Source organism: Oncorhynchus nerka, linkage group LG28, assembly GCF_034236695.1.
Source record: "Oncorhynchus nerka isolate Pitt River linkage group LG28, Oner_Uvic_2.0, whole genome shotgun sequence".
Taxonomy (NCBI): Eukaryota; Metazoa; Chordata; class Actinopteri; order Salmoniformes; family Salmonidae; genus Oncorhynchus; species Oncorhynchus nerka.
In genome coordinates, this window is record NC_088423.1 from 35,821,484 (window position 1) to 35,835,348 (window position 13,865).

At 42.7% G+C, this 13,865-nt stretch overlaps 1 pseudogene; it reads right to left on the minus strand.

Annotated features, from left to right (window-relative positions):
- Positions 1-13,865, minus strand: part of LOC115113861 (formin-2-like) — a 53,951-nt pseudogene that overhangs the window by 4,133 nt on the left and 35,953 nt on the right.

The window sequence follows — 13,865 nt, forward strand, 5'->3', positions numbered from 1 at the left end:
TCGTAATAAAACACAGCAAATATTAGAATGTATTAGCTGCCACAATGGCATTCTTTTCTAAGTCCATAACATAAATATTTTCCCTCCACAGATACAATTCTAGGCGTACAGGTTATAAACCCTTAAAAGGAAATGAATCTTGATGTGCTCAAGTCTCAAGAGGGACAAACACATAAAGAAAGGGAGAGAGAGAGAAAGAGACAGAAAGGAGCGAAAGATAAATAGAGGAAGAGAGAGCACACGTGAAAGCGACAAATGCCCTGGCGTTGCGCTTGATCAATGCTCTGGACAGGTTGGGGACCCTTTGTTTGGAGTTTGGAGGGAACACTTTCCTGCCTAGTGTTAACAGAAGCCCGGAGCCAACGCTGTCTACTCTGGCTTTGCTTAGGTAAACAACACAGACACTGGAGGCCTTCAGTCTATCATAGGACCCGCAGTCAAGGCCATCTAGAGGTAGAGGTTCCATGTAGCCTCGGGATCTAAACATCGACACAGGACCTGTACGTACTGGCATGCAGTAGTAGAGAATAGAAGTGAGTGAACTCAGCTCGCTGTATTGAAAATTGTTCTGACACAACATTATTCTTTGAGACAATGTTATCATACTGCAGCTCGAACATCTTTTAATAAAATCATATCAGGTTTATACTTACATCTCATGAGTGTTCTCTAGTTGTGTTTCTTGTGCCTCCAGATCAGTATTTGCTATAAAAAGAAAACATAGTCAGAATATAGGCATACTGTAGATAACAAGCCACTCAACAGGACAACATCAGGAAGTGAAGTAGAAGGCTCTGTAAAGGCAAGGACAGTAGTAATGGATCATTATAGAAACATGTGGCACTCCAGCCCATGAGCTAGTTACTAGTTAAGTCATTATGGACAACATAAAGCCACATTGCGGTGATGATAACAATGTGGTTACACGTAAGACATAGAACAAGGTTTTATTATCAGTACTGAATAGATTAAACCATTTTTAATAAAGGCAGAATTATTGGTTTTGCATATACAGACGGTTTACACAGGATTTCACACATCAACATTAATAACACTTGCTGTCATTTTCAGGGTTAGTTCATGTAATTGAGTGTTGAAATGATTGTGGTCGCACCACTGATAGATGAACACCATGGTTTTCTGGGCAAGTATTCTTTGTGTACATTTAGTATTATTGAGTTCAGTAAATTATTATGAAATGTCCTCAAACTCGTCCAGAGAATAACTTGATATGAGAGAGCAGCATCACGTTGTGCAAAGCCTCAAACAGGCAGAGGAATTCCAGAGGATATCCTTAGCCTTAGGAGTTTTTTTTTTCATAATTCTCTCTCCTTCCAGCTAACTTCATAGAGATATCGACGAAGTCTGTGCTACTGTAGCCAAGGTGGTCCGGTGAACCAATTTTGTTTGAGACCTGACTTGCATTAGCTCCCAGAGATAATGCCTATAGACCAATGTTTTAGTTTAGCAGGCTAACACAGTCTTGTAGTGTGCAATGAGCAGAGGAACATTTTAAAGCTAAGGTGAAGTGTAAGAGAGTTGGTTCAGTGAACCACAATGGCGCTTGGGCTAACAACCGAGTATTTTGGTGTGCAGTCGACCCGGGTTCAAACCCAGCCTATCGCATGTGCGTTTCTCTCCAGTTATATTGGTTTTGCTTTCACACACAATTCTAAGAAATGTCTTAGTAGCTTTCAAGAGCATATTCCAAATCCATAGCAGCCTAAAAGCGTTTATTGGTCTGAAATTACCCATAACCTCTTCATAGCTTTCCAAGACATCCACTAAAGCAGACGATCAGGAATCTCTCCTGGCATGGATCTCTGGCCTGCCTTTATTCAGGGAATATCAAATCGCTATGTGTAATTGAAGCCAGAGCCACATCTAAGGAACCCTGACATGTCCAATGGGACGATCACTTTTGTCCACGGCTCCCCATACTAAATCATCCTATAACTGATCCCCATTTTACATCTGCTTTCTGTTGCTCATCAATAACCAATCAGAAATCAGAACAAGATGGATGTCATCAGATCAATGCAACAACAGTCACCAAAGGAGTGTGGAATCCATGATGCAGTGAATCAATATAGTGACCCATTTGAGTTTTACAGTGCTAGTCTAGAAGTTTCAAAATACATTTAGGACAACAATGAATAGATCTTATCTGACATGATGTTACGTGTAGATTAGGCCTACTCCTGGAGACAACTCTACTAGCCAAGGCAGTAGTCAGTCCCCTGAAGAGAGCATGCAGCCAGTATAACTAATCGTTATTTACATCAGAAACAGATTATCACATGGCCAATGTTCTGTTCAGAGGAATAGAGGCTCCATCAAAGGCATCGCACGCATGAGAATCTGTGAAACGAGTGGGGAAAATCGAGCTAGACCAAACAGTGCCGTTCCTACGAGTCCGCTTCCACTGTTATTCTGTGGTTAGTTTCATGGTCAGAAAATAAACAAGAGTGGTCGAAACTGTGGAGCCAGAAACTGTTTAACCCCGGGGTCTGAAATTATAGAAATAACACAAATAAGACATTGCTGTTGTTGCTTTTTTTTCTGCAGTGGAGGCACCCAGTGGATTTCGTCTGGAGCCTTCCAAGTCACATGTCAGTGTTATATCGAACATTCCTCTCTCTGTGGACAACCTCGTCATTTGCCTCAAGGGAGAACCCAATATTTCTTTCAGAGGGACACTTTCATCCAGGCTTCCTTTAAACTTGGTCTCAAGGACAGAGAGCGACATAGTGGAAGAACATGTGTTACAAATTACCGACTCTCATTTGAATACAAAAGCACTTGAGAAAGGGTCAGTGAGCTCAGTCTTACAACAAGAATGGAAAGAGTTAGCTAGAAATAGCCTGCCGCAAAGCCTATGTAAAACTGCCTAGAAAGACATCCCACATGTTTTAATAGACATGACAACCAAACCTTACACTTAAGAGTTGTGAAACATTCATCAATAAACATTTTAATCTTGGCTTTACACAATACTTTGTCTGTTATGATGAGAATAGTTCCATTATTTTAGAGTTTTGGAGGCTTTACTTCAGAGTTAAGTTAGTTAAAGGGTCTGATAATATGCAGGGGAGAAAGGTACTCTTTCACGGGAGGTTGTTGAATGGGTCTTCGTGGGAAGGTGATAACAAACACACTGTGGTCAAATGAAAACAAACATGGCCGACCGCAGAGGGAAGGTGGATTCATCATCAACCCTCGTTCCACTGCTAATTCATCATCTCTGTTTTAACTGCTCTCAGGGTAAACAGCTCCCTCCAAGTGTTTATTTGATGTCCTGATATGATAGAGGCAGGAATGGAGATGAACAGAGAGTAAACAAGTGACGGCGAGAGAGGGGCTTCTTCAGAAGGTAGATAGAGAGAGACAGATAGTGCTGAGAAAGGAGGATAAAAAAAGAGGTGAAACTGGGGTAGAGGTCAAGGACCGGATAGGGAATAGTAAGAGCAGAGGGATTGAAAGAGGTGAAGAATGAACAGGAGGAGGAAAACAAAGATAAACCAGGTTGCCATTATGGTTACACTATCAACCTTGAAAAGTTAAAGGAGAGCCACACACTCTAGGAGCTCAGATGCAATCATTTAATAACCTAATATCCAACGTTTCGACAGACAAGCTGTCTTCATCGGGGTATAAGAGAGGGGTACAACAATTGTCAGATTAATACTGCCATTGAGAAAATTCAAAGCAAACCGAGACATTATCTTTTTCAAGGTCAGTCTCGCAAAAAGAAGCATTCTTATGTTCTAACTACTCGCTATTCAAAATGCTCTGAACAAATTAAGGGAATCGTTCACAAACATTGGCACATTCTAATCGGGACCCTTCCTTGGTCATATTCTCACGGGACAGAAATCTCAGAGATTTATTGATAAACTCTGATCCCTGCCCAACGTCTATTTACACTCCTACTGGATGGAAACTACAAGTGTAATGGATGTGCTCAATGCAATGGCACTTATAAATGTAGATCCTTCAAACACCCCCAAACAGGGAAACAGATCCCAATTAAAGGTGTTATCACGTGCTCCACTACGGCAGTTATTTATCTAATAACTTGTCCTTGTGATAAAAATTATGTGGGTAAAACAAAGCATAAATTAAAAGTATTAATCTCGTAGCATCATTAGGTGCAAAAAAATCAACTTATCCAGTTGCGGCCTACTCGATTTTGTACCTAAGTTATATCAGCATCGAACATGTCACCCTCCCTAGGAGAGGGGGTGACCTCGACAATTTATTGTTAAAATGAGAGGCTGCCTGGATCTTTAATTTGAAGAACCTTGCTCACTTCGGCCTCAATGCAGACTTTGATCTGAAGCCATTCTTGTGGTTATTGTGATTTTGCAGTTTGTAAATGTCTGTTGGCCTCTGTAGCCAAATTCTATCTATGATCGTATGCTATCCATTCATGGTATGTTATTTTTTTTAATGTATCGGAGAATTAACCAATGATATCAGGCCACCTCATGCCATGATTACAAACACCTGTGTGTGTCCTTTGACACTATATACTGTAAACTCGTCACCCTGCGGTGTTTGTCATTATACCCTGATGAAGACAGCTTGTCTGTTGAAAAATTGGATATTAGGTTATTAAATGATTGTATCTGAGCTCCTAGAGTGTGTGGCTCTCCTTTCATTTTTCAAGTGTTCTACTCCGCTAGCTAGCACCTCGCCTAAATAGGTGTTCGAATCTTTCGCCTCCAGGTAACACTATCTACCTTGTCAGGGTCCAATTCTGCCAACAGCCCTCTTTATGTGTTCATATTTGGCATGGATGTACATAATCTATAGTTTGGAAGGATATCAGCTCCTACAAGAGAAGAAAGTATCTGTTTTTTATTCAATACGTATCTGTTGGTATTGTCTTGCTAGGGCAATTGAATTTAAGTGCTGTCCTACCTAGTAGCCTACTTAATCATTGCTGTTTGAACTGTCTGTTCGCTCATTATTTGTGTCAGTTTCTGTGGACTTAGTTTCAGGCCTATTTGAGTAATCGTCTTGTGTTGTAGGGGGTGTTTTCTGTGTTTTCTTCAACTCTACCAGGCAATCAGCAATTAGTGGTGGGAGCTGCATCTTTCACCTCTGCTGGGCAATACGTGATTAGTGCTTCAGTCTCGAGTGTTTATTCAGTGGCAGCTGGCGGTCTTGTCAAGCGGTGGTGTTGTCGCTGAAACGAAGACTTTCTGCCAAGCGGTTTGAGGAAGGAAAGAGGAGGAAGGCTCCACATCACTCTCTCACTTGAGTATCTCACCTAGTTATCTTCTGATGATCCAATTTGGCTCTTTTGCAGCTTTGTCAAGTATGTGTGTGTTTCCTATCCCTGTTCTCTTCTCTCCCTGTAGGTTTTACAGAAGCTCCCCACCCCTTGGCTACATCCCCTTCTAATTTAGTATACCCTGCCCACTCACAAGGCAGGCAATATGCTTGACCTAACCTTTACTAGAAGCTGTTCGCCTACCACCTACTGCCCCTTGCTCATCCCTCTGCAGATGACTTTGTCGACCAATTTGAAAAAAAGGTTATCGACATCTGTTCCTCGTTCACTTAGCCTATTGACGCCACTGGTCCCACTTTAACAGCACTACCCTACACTTTGACCTCTTTCTCCCCTCTCTCTCCAGATAAAATCCTGTGACTAGTGATGTCTGGCAGCCCGACCACCTACCGACTTATCCACATCCCCTCTTCCCTTCTCTAGACCATCTCTGAAGACCTACCATTCCTTACTTCCCTCATCAACTCATCACTTGCTGCATCCTCTGACTTCAAGATGGCCAGAGTCGCTCCCATCCTCAAGAAACCAACACTTGACCCCTCCAAAGTAAAAAACTACAAAACGGTATCCCTTCTGTGTTTTAGTTCCAAACACTTGAGCATGCTGTCTATGACCTACTCTCTCGTTATCACTCTCAGAATTATCTTCTTAACCCGAACCAGTCAGGCTTCAAGGTGGCTCACTCAAATGAGACCGCTCTCCTCTTATCACAGAGGCTCTCCACACTGCCAAATCTGACTTTCTCTCCTCTGTTTTCATTCTCCGAGAACTATCTGCTGACTTCAACACTGTGAATCATTAGATCCTCCTCTCCACCCTCTCAGGGCTGGGCAGCTCAGGCTCGGCACATTCCTACTAGCAGGCGTGGAGAGGGTCTGTGTCTGCTCCAACTGCTTCTCACTACTGGTGTCCTTCAGTCCTCGATTATTTACACCAAGTAACTCGGCTCCGTCATATCCTCACATGGTCTCCCCTATCATTGCTATGTGGATGACACTGAACTACCCCCCCCACCCTTCTTACACCCAGGTGGCGACGCACATCTCTGATTGCCTGGCAGACGTCTCAGCTTGGATGTCGGCCCACCACCCCAAGCTTAACCTCGACAAGATGTAGCTGCTCTTTTTCCCGGGGAAGGCCTGCCAGCTCCAAGACCTCTCAATCATGGCTGACAACTCCATGGTGTCCCCTTCCCAGAGAGCAAAGAACCTTGGCGTGACCCTGGATAACACGTCATTCTCTGCAAACATCAAAGCATTGACATCCGTAGTGTATGACCTTTCCTCACACAAGAAGCGCCACAGGTACTAATCCATGCACTTGTCATCTCCCGTCTAGACTACTGCAACTTTGCTGGCTGGGCTCCCCGCTTGTGCCATCAAACCCCTGCAACTTATCCAGTACGCCACAGCACGCCTGGTGTTCAACCTTCCCAAGTTCTCCTATGCTACCGTGGTCCTCCGCACACTACACTGGCTTCCAGTCGAAGCTCACATAATCTTCAATACCTTGGTGCTTGCCTACGGAGCAACAAGGGGAACTGCCCTTCCCTACCTTTAGGCTATGTTCAAACCCTATACCCCAACCCGAACACTCCGTTCTGCCACCTCTGGTCTTTTGGACCTCCCACCCCTATGGGATGGCAGCTCCCGCTCAGCCCAGTCAAAGTTATTTTCTTTCCTGGCCCCCAATGGTGGAACAAGCTTCCCCCTAATGTCCGAACAGCAAAGTCCCTGCCCATCTTCTGAAAATATTTGAATCCCTCTCCTCTTTAAAGAGTTTCTTAAATACCCCCACACAGAAAAATACTAACATTCACTTGTCTTTTCCTACTAGCACTGGCTTTGCAGATAATTACTTTGTTGAGGGAAAATGTACTTTCTAGGATTGTGATACATTGTTGTCTAATGATGAATTCACTAATGTAAGTCACTCTCGATAAGAGCGTCTGCTAAATGACTAAAATGTAGGTCTGCTCATGAAATATCTTTCAGACAGAGGTCAAAGGCTCATCTACCAAGTGCTGCTGCAACCTATCATAACAGATGGAAAAAGTTGAAACAATAGCCTTGAGTTATTCAATACAGTCTGGGATAAGCAGAGGTCCCCATGGAAACTGCGTTGAATGATGGTCTGTACACATCTTCCTTCCAAACACTGTACATTAACCAGGAGAGCAACTGAGACATCAGTCTTGGCTGCACAGATGCAGTGCAGTCTAACCAAGGGTTAGCATGATGATCAATGGCCCATCTCTACTTTATATTCTATATACAGTGCCAAGATGGCTTCCTCATTTCAGGTATTCTGACACTGAACATAATCCAGGGAGATATCTGAGCCATTAGTCATTGGCCTTCGTCTTTGGGGCAGCTATAGTTTAGCTAACCAAGGATAAGGGGGATCAATGACCCATCTTGAAGCTTGACTCTCAGTTGAAAAACCAAAATGGCTTCCCTTGTCATTGATCAATGGTCAATTTGCCTCACCCACAACCCCAAAATGGCTTCCCTTGTCATTGATCAATGGTCCATTTGCCTCACCCAAAACCCCAAAATGGCTTCCCTTGTCATTGATCAATGGTCAATTTGCCTCACCCACAACCCCAAAATGGCCTCAGTGATTGAGTCATTTGTAAAGTAACCACAACTGGGACACCTTCACTCAGAAATTCCTCTATCTTCTCCTTAAAAGGTTGCAAGTGCTCTCCAGAAGAGACCTGGTTGACCATCTCTGTCTCGGCAGAGCACACCGGAGTGGAGGAGGAAGAAAGAAAAACATGTTTTGATGAGTTTTTCTGTCCAAAAAAAGAATGAGCTTGTAAATCACAAGACCATTTTTGACATTGCAGTATTACATTCTACCTGTTTATGTAATTAGAGCTAACTACCAAACATAATGGAACGGGCTAAGCTAACCAGTCGTGATGCATTTCCATTCCCCCTACTACTTTTCTCCAAACAATGAGTGATGCCCTTGGAACCTGCAGACCCCTTAAGCATTCCTTGGAGCATTCCAGAGTCATGGTCCATCAGCGCCCATGATGAATCCAAAAAGTGCATGTTAGAGTTCCCAAAGCTAATTGTTCGACCACATGGCCCCCTCTGTGGAGGTAGTTAGCTAGCTGTTGTCCTGATGGCCATCCAAGCCCGCTGCTATGGGACGCCTACTCAACCTAACCCCCAGGCAACTGTCATTGAAGCCCACATCTGTTACAGCACTCAGTTGGTCCCTGTAAAGTGAACCCTATACAGTTTGTGATGAAGCATTTATGTGCGCCATCATGGTACTCTGCCATGTAGGTTAGTGTATTTCGTCATGAATCTTGTTCTGGAGGCAGCTCTGCAGAGTGGTCACTGGCTGGTACAGGCGCAAAGTCATACAATTTGATTTTAAACCTAACTTTAACCCTAACCACACTGCTAACCCTAATGATTATCCTTAAATGAAGCTATTTTTTGTCAGCTTGCTATCTAAGGAGAAATCACTCATTTCTGCCTCCAGGACAAGATTCATGACAATAAATGTCAACCTGCCTCTGCTATTGGGAATGAGCAAGCATTCCCAATAGAGGACCTGGTCAAGTCGATCTTCACGCACTACAAATAATGAGATGCTTCACAAGATTGATTGCAGTGCAGTAAAAAACATAGTTGGCAAAATTACAAGCCTTGATTGGTTTAACGGTGAGATACGTGATCGAGAACAGAGGAGATTTGGGTGACTATTCTTGATCGACAGATACAAAACGTTGTACTCCATTAGCATTAATGTTTCCCCACCTGACCCCTATAATGTGTTAATGAGTTAGAACTGAGTAATGAATCTACGTGTTTCCCCATTCAGTTATTCAATCGGTCTCATAGGGAATTTGTTTAACCGTGAACTTGGCTTTAAATGTTTAATCTGATTTCCACACTTCATCATGGATTTTTGTTGTTCCCTAATTCCTACTATTTGACTCATGTTACCCTGGGAAAAAACTTGAAAGACTTTCAGCCTAACCCTAGTCTGATCGAGGTAATTCCTTGTAAACCTCTAACACGTTTATAAGTGCTACCTGGACTCATATTATATGCGAAGTGACCTAGTATTTGGTTTGAAGTATTATGAAAAGGATACACAGACTTACAAAAAATATTCTGTTCTTGTTCAACTAGATGGCAGTCAAACATTATTGCTACCCATACAGTACACTGATGGCTTTTATTATGGGACCTTCAGATCTTATGGTTTGTAATGTGCGTATGCGGGTGCTGCATAAATAAGGCAGCCTCTCCAAGCCCTTGACTCACTCTGAGGGACGTGAGCTGGAGCACAGGTAGAAGAAGCACCCTGAACCTTCATTTTTGTGGAGCTCTGTGTTGTGAGGACAGTAAAAGGGCGCCTAGCAGATTCTGGAGGAGCCTGCTCTGGACTCTCCATCTGGTTCTAGTTTGGGGGTTTGTATGACAAACAGATGCTATCTGTTGACCCTGTTTTGTGATCAAAACATCACTATGTCTCGGCAAACTTTGAAGAATTTTCCGTTATAGAGATACAGGAATGCATTTAAAATAAGTAATACTTTCATAAATCCTACACAACGGTATCATAAACATGATGTGACACATGTCATAATCAACGTTGATTCAGGTTTACTACCTACCGTTCAACATATATAGCTCAAGGATTATAAATAGAGCTACAAATGGACCAGAATATATTTGTGGGAGTCAGTCTCTCCATTAAGATCTTTCCTTAGCTTGCGTAGGTCTCTCTGAAAGTCATCAAACTTCATTTGAGAGGCCTGGAAGAGGTCCTGGGGTTCAGGGAGAGGGTAGACACAGGTCTCTCTACCGGCATCCTGAGCACACACACACACACACACACACACACACACACACACACACACACACACACACACACACACACACACACACACACACACACACACACACACACACACACACACACACACACACACACACACACACACACACACACACACACACACACACACACACCTTCACACAGTCAAAGGCAATCATCATCAAAGACCAGAGCAGCCCTCTCCAGCATACATCTCAGGTAAGATTGGGATGGATGTCGCTGCCATTCTTATCAGTAGTCCAAACATTTCCAGTAAGATAATGTTGCATGGTGGTAATGGCCATCAGCTAGAGTGGAGCCATTGTAATCAAAGCATACGTTTGTCATGTCCATCAGTATTACTAGGGAGCCATTAGGAGCCCAGAACCACGTTGTGTATGTTGATTTTGGCAATATACTTTTGGCTGAGTTCATCTCATCTGGCTAACCTAATTATTTACAATAGGCCTCCTTTGGATCCTGTGGAAGCTAACGTACTACAGGTCCAGGCGAACTGGGAAGGAGACATTCATTTCTTTTGCAAATGAGGAAAAGGAAAATAAATAATTTGATAAGAAAAGCCACGCTATCCTCGGGCGAGAGAGAAGATGAAAAGGTGGTTGGATAGAGATCTAAGTAAATCAGAAAGGGATTCAAATAAACAGGAACCAAAACATACCTCATCAAAGTTCCTTAGATAGTAAGCAACGATGTATGACAAAAGACTCTGACAGTTATCCTGAAAGAGAGAGGGGGAAAAAGGATCCAAATAAATAAACCATAATTTACTTTTTGTCATTAATCTAATCATTTGAGAGCAGAATGTTTCGATTGGTATGTAGAACATATCTAAAGAGGACTTAAAAGTTCATCACCTCAAAAAGCAATGGATCAAACACGAGTGAAATCTCTGCTGGGGAGAATGTCATAACTTAGAGCTGGTAACGTGTCTTATGTTCTTTATGGGCATCTCTCTAGGATTCCAATACCGTAAAAACTGAGCACTATGTTCTTACATGACAGCACTGGTCATACACTAAAATCTAATAAACAGTCAGTCACTCACTCATTTGGGGGCAAATAATTGCCTAAGCACCATAATAGGGCAGTTACGGTCAGAGCTCAACACACACTCACACTGCTCTCGATGTCCTTGAGTTTTGGCAGGATGTCCAGAGTGAAGCCGTCAGCCTGCCCACGCGACCGGTTCCCTCCGTTGATGAAGATCCCAAAAGCTAAGATGAGGCCTAGCACCTGCAACACACACTGATCACTCTGCAGAGTCTGATAGACAGCTTGGGGAAAGACATGGAGGTAGAGGAAGGGGAGGGGGAGAAGGAAGAGAAGAGAAGGAGAAAGGAAAGGAGAAAGATGTAGAGAAATGAGGGACATTTTCCTGACCTTTCCTATCACCAGCAATTGAGCGAGAAACAGAAACAGGACAGACTTGGCACAGAGGAAAGATTTGCTCTTACTGTTCAGGCTTGTCCAATGGCTTTGCGTCGTTCTTGCCTTTGGATGATTTGATGTGCTGCTCAATCTTCTCCATCTCGTCTTGCTGGACTCTCTTAAATAAGTAAGGAGTGTGATATTGGGTAAACAGTAAGTGGCACTCAAAATATACCCTGTACTTGAGATATACCATACATGCACACAAACTCTGTTCCTTCACTTTCAGGGGAACTGAATGTAGGCAAATACAGCATTTGTAGATACTTTATAAACACTATAGGGTGAAACCTACAGTATTGTTTCGATTTCCAACATGTTTTCCACTTTCCAGACACAAAACCACCGTTTTATACAAAATTAACCAGGCCAGAGATGCTCTCTCATTTCACAAAGAAAAAGACAATAGAGGTTGACAGACCTGGCGCAGGCTGGCAAAACCACAAAACGTCCGACAAAGAGAAATGTAAACTCTGTAGGTCTCTCATGAGTTCCGGTTCATCTGAGAAGCAGGTTAGGGAAGCCGACGTTGACTCCAGGGTCTGGCCCAGGCATAACTCAGCAGCAGCACATCAAATATGGGCATCAAACACCGAGCAAATTAGTATTCAACACACTCAGCCTTGGGTCCACGAGGGCAAGCTCTGGTTCTGGTTTACGACATGTTTAAATACATCTAACACAAAACATATCCTTTTTCAACGTGTGGGTGTACCAATGTGAGCAGTAATTTGGGGACAAGAAGATATGATGGTGAGATCTGTAAATTGGTGCATTTGTCTTTGGCTATGACAACATGAAAGACACATGTCACCGCAGTCCCCACATTTCTGGTCAACAGTTTTTTTCTTAACTTCCCATGTATGGCACTAAACTTCAAGTCAATGTTGTTTTCTGATGAATGACTTTCATGAGAACGTAGCCTGAGGTGCTATTATTGTACCACTGAAATACAGTACCAGTCAAAAGTTTGGACACACCTACTCATTCCATAGTTTTTCTTATTTAAAAAAAAAACTATTTTCTACATTGTAGAATAATAGTGAAGACATCAAAACTATGAAATAACACATATGGAATCATATAGTAACAAAAAATAATTTTTGATTCTTCAAAGTAGCCACCATTAGCCTTGAGCGTGCATTAGCCAAGAGCGTGCAAAGCTGTCATCAAGGCAAAGGGTGGCTACTTTGAAGAATCTCAGATATAAAATATATTTTGATTTGTTTAACACTTTTTTTGGTTACTACATGATTCCATATGTGTTATTTCAAAGTTATGATGTATTCACTATTATACTTCAATGTAGAAAATAGTAAAATAAAGAAAAACACTTGAATGAGTAGCTGTGTCCAATCTTTTGACTGGTGCTGTATGTCACTGTCATCAATTCTGTGTTTATCCATACAAAGTGACAGTGTTGTTATAATGTCCCTCAACCTCTGCAGTCACAGCCTATGAGTATCTTTCATGAGTGTAACTGTTGTGGTTTGTCATGTTGTTACTTATCATGTGCAAAGTGATGTGGTGTTGGGAGTGGTTCCCTGAACTTCTAAGAGTCGTGTCAGAAGGTTCCGACTCCTGATATTTGCGGGGACGGGTACCTCACAGTGACCCCTTCCTGCCTGTGGGTTTGTGTTGTGAGAGCAGAAGTGGTTTTATTGTACGAGCCCACAGACAGGGTGACTCCATTTCTTCCTGTGAAGTGAGGAGTGAACTCCTCCATGGCTCTGTGTTTGTGTGTGTGTTTTAGAACTGTGAGGGTGTAACCATTAGAACCCATCATTCCTAAGTCAGGGTGGCTACGCTGCCAACTGTGGTTAGGGTTTAGAGACTGGGAGACAGGATGGAGTCTCACAATACAAAATAGAAACAATTTGGCTCCACAACTCAATAACATAGCCTCAGGCAGGAGAGAGAAGGGCGTGGGGAGCGGGGTGCGAGAGATGAGGATGGGTTAAGCAGCTAAAAGACTCTTTTTGATCCTCCGTTGTGACACATTTCCTAAAAAATACACCATGTCTCAAGTCACAGTAATTTGAACATGATCAATATTATTCATGTGGCTCTAGCAGTCAAAGGACGGGCCTCTTGTGTTGTCCAGCCAAAAGCTTCTCAGGAATGTCATAGCGTCTTAAAACTGTATCACGGTTGAAATGTAAAAAACATGCCCCTTTTCATGCTCTTCTCTTTATTGACATAACAATGCATCGGGCACTGAATGTTCTGCTGAAAGAGACAGGATTAATGTCATGCAGGGCTT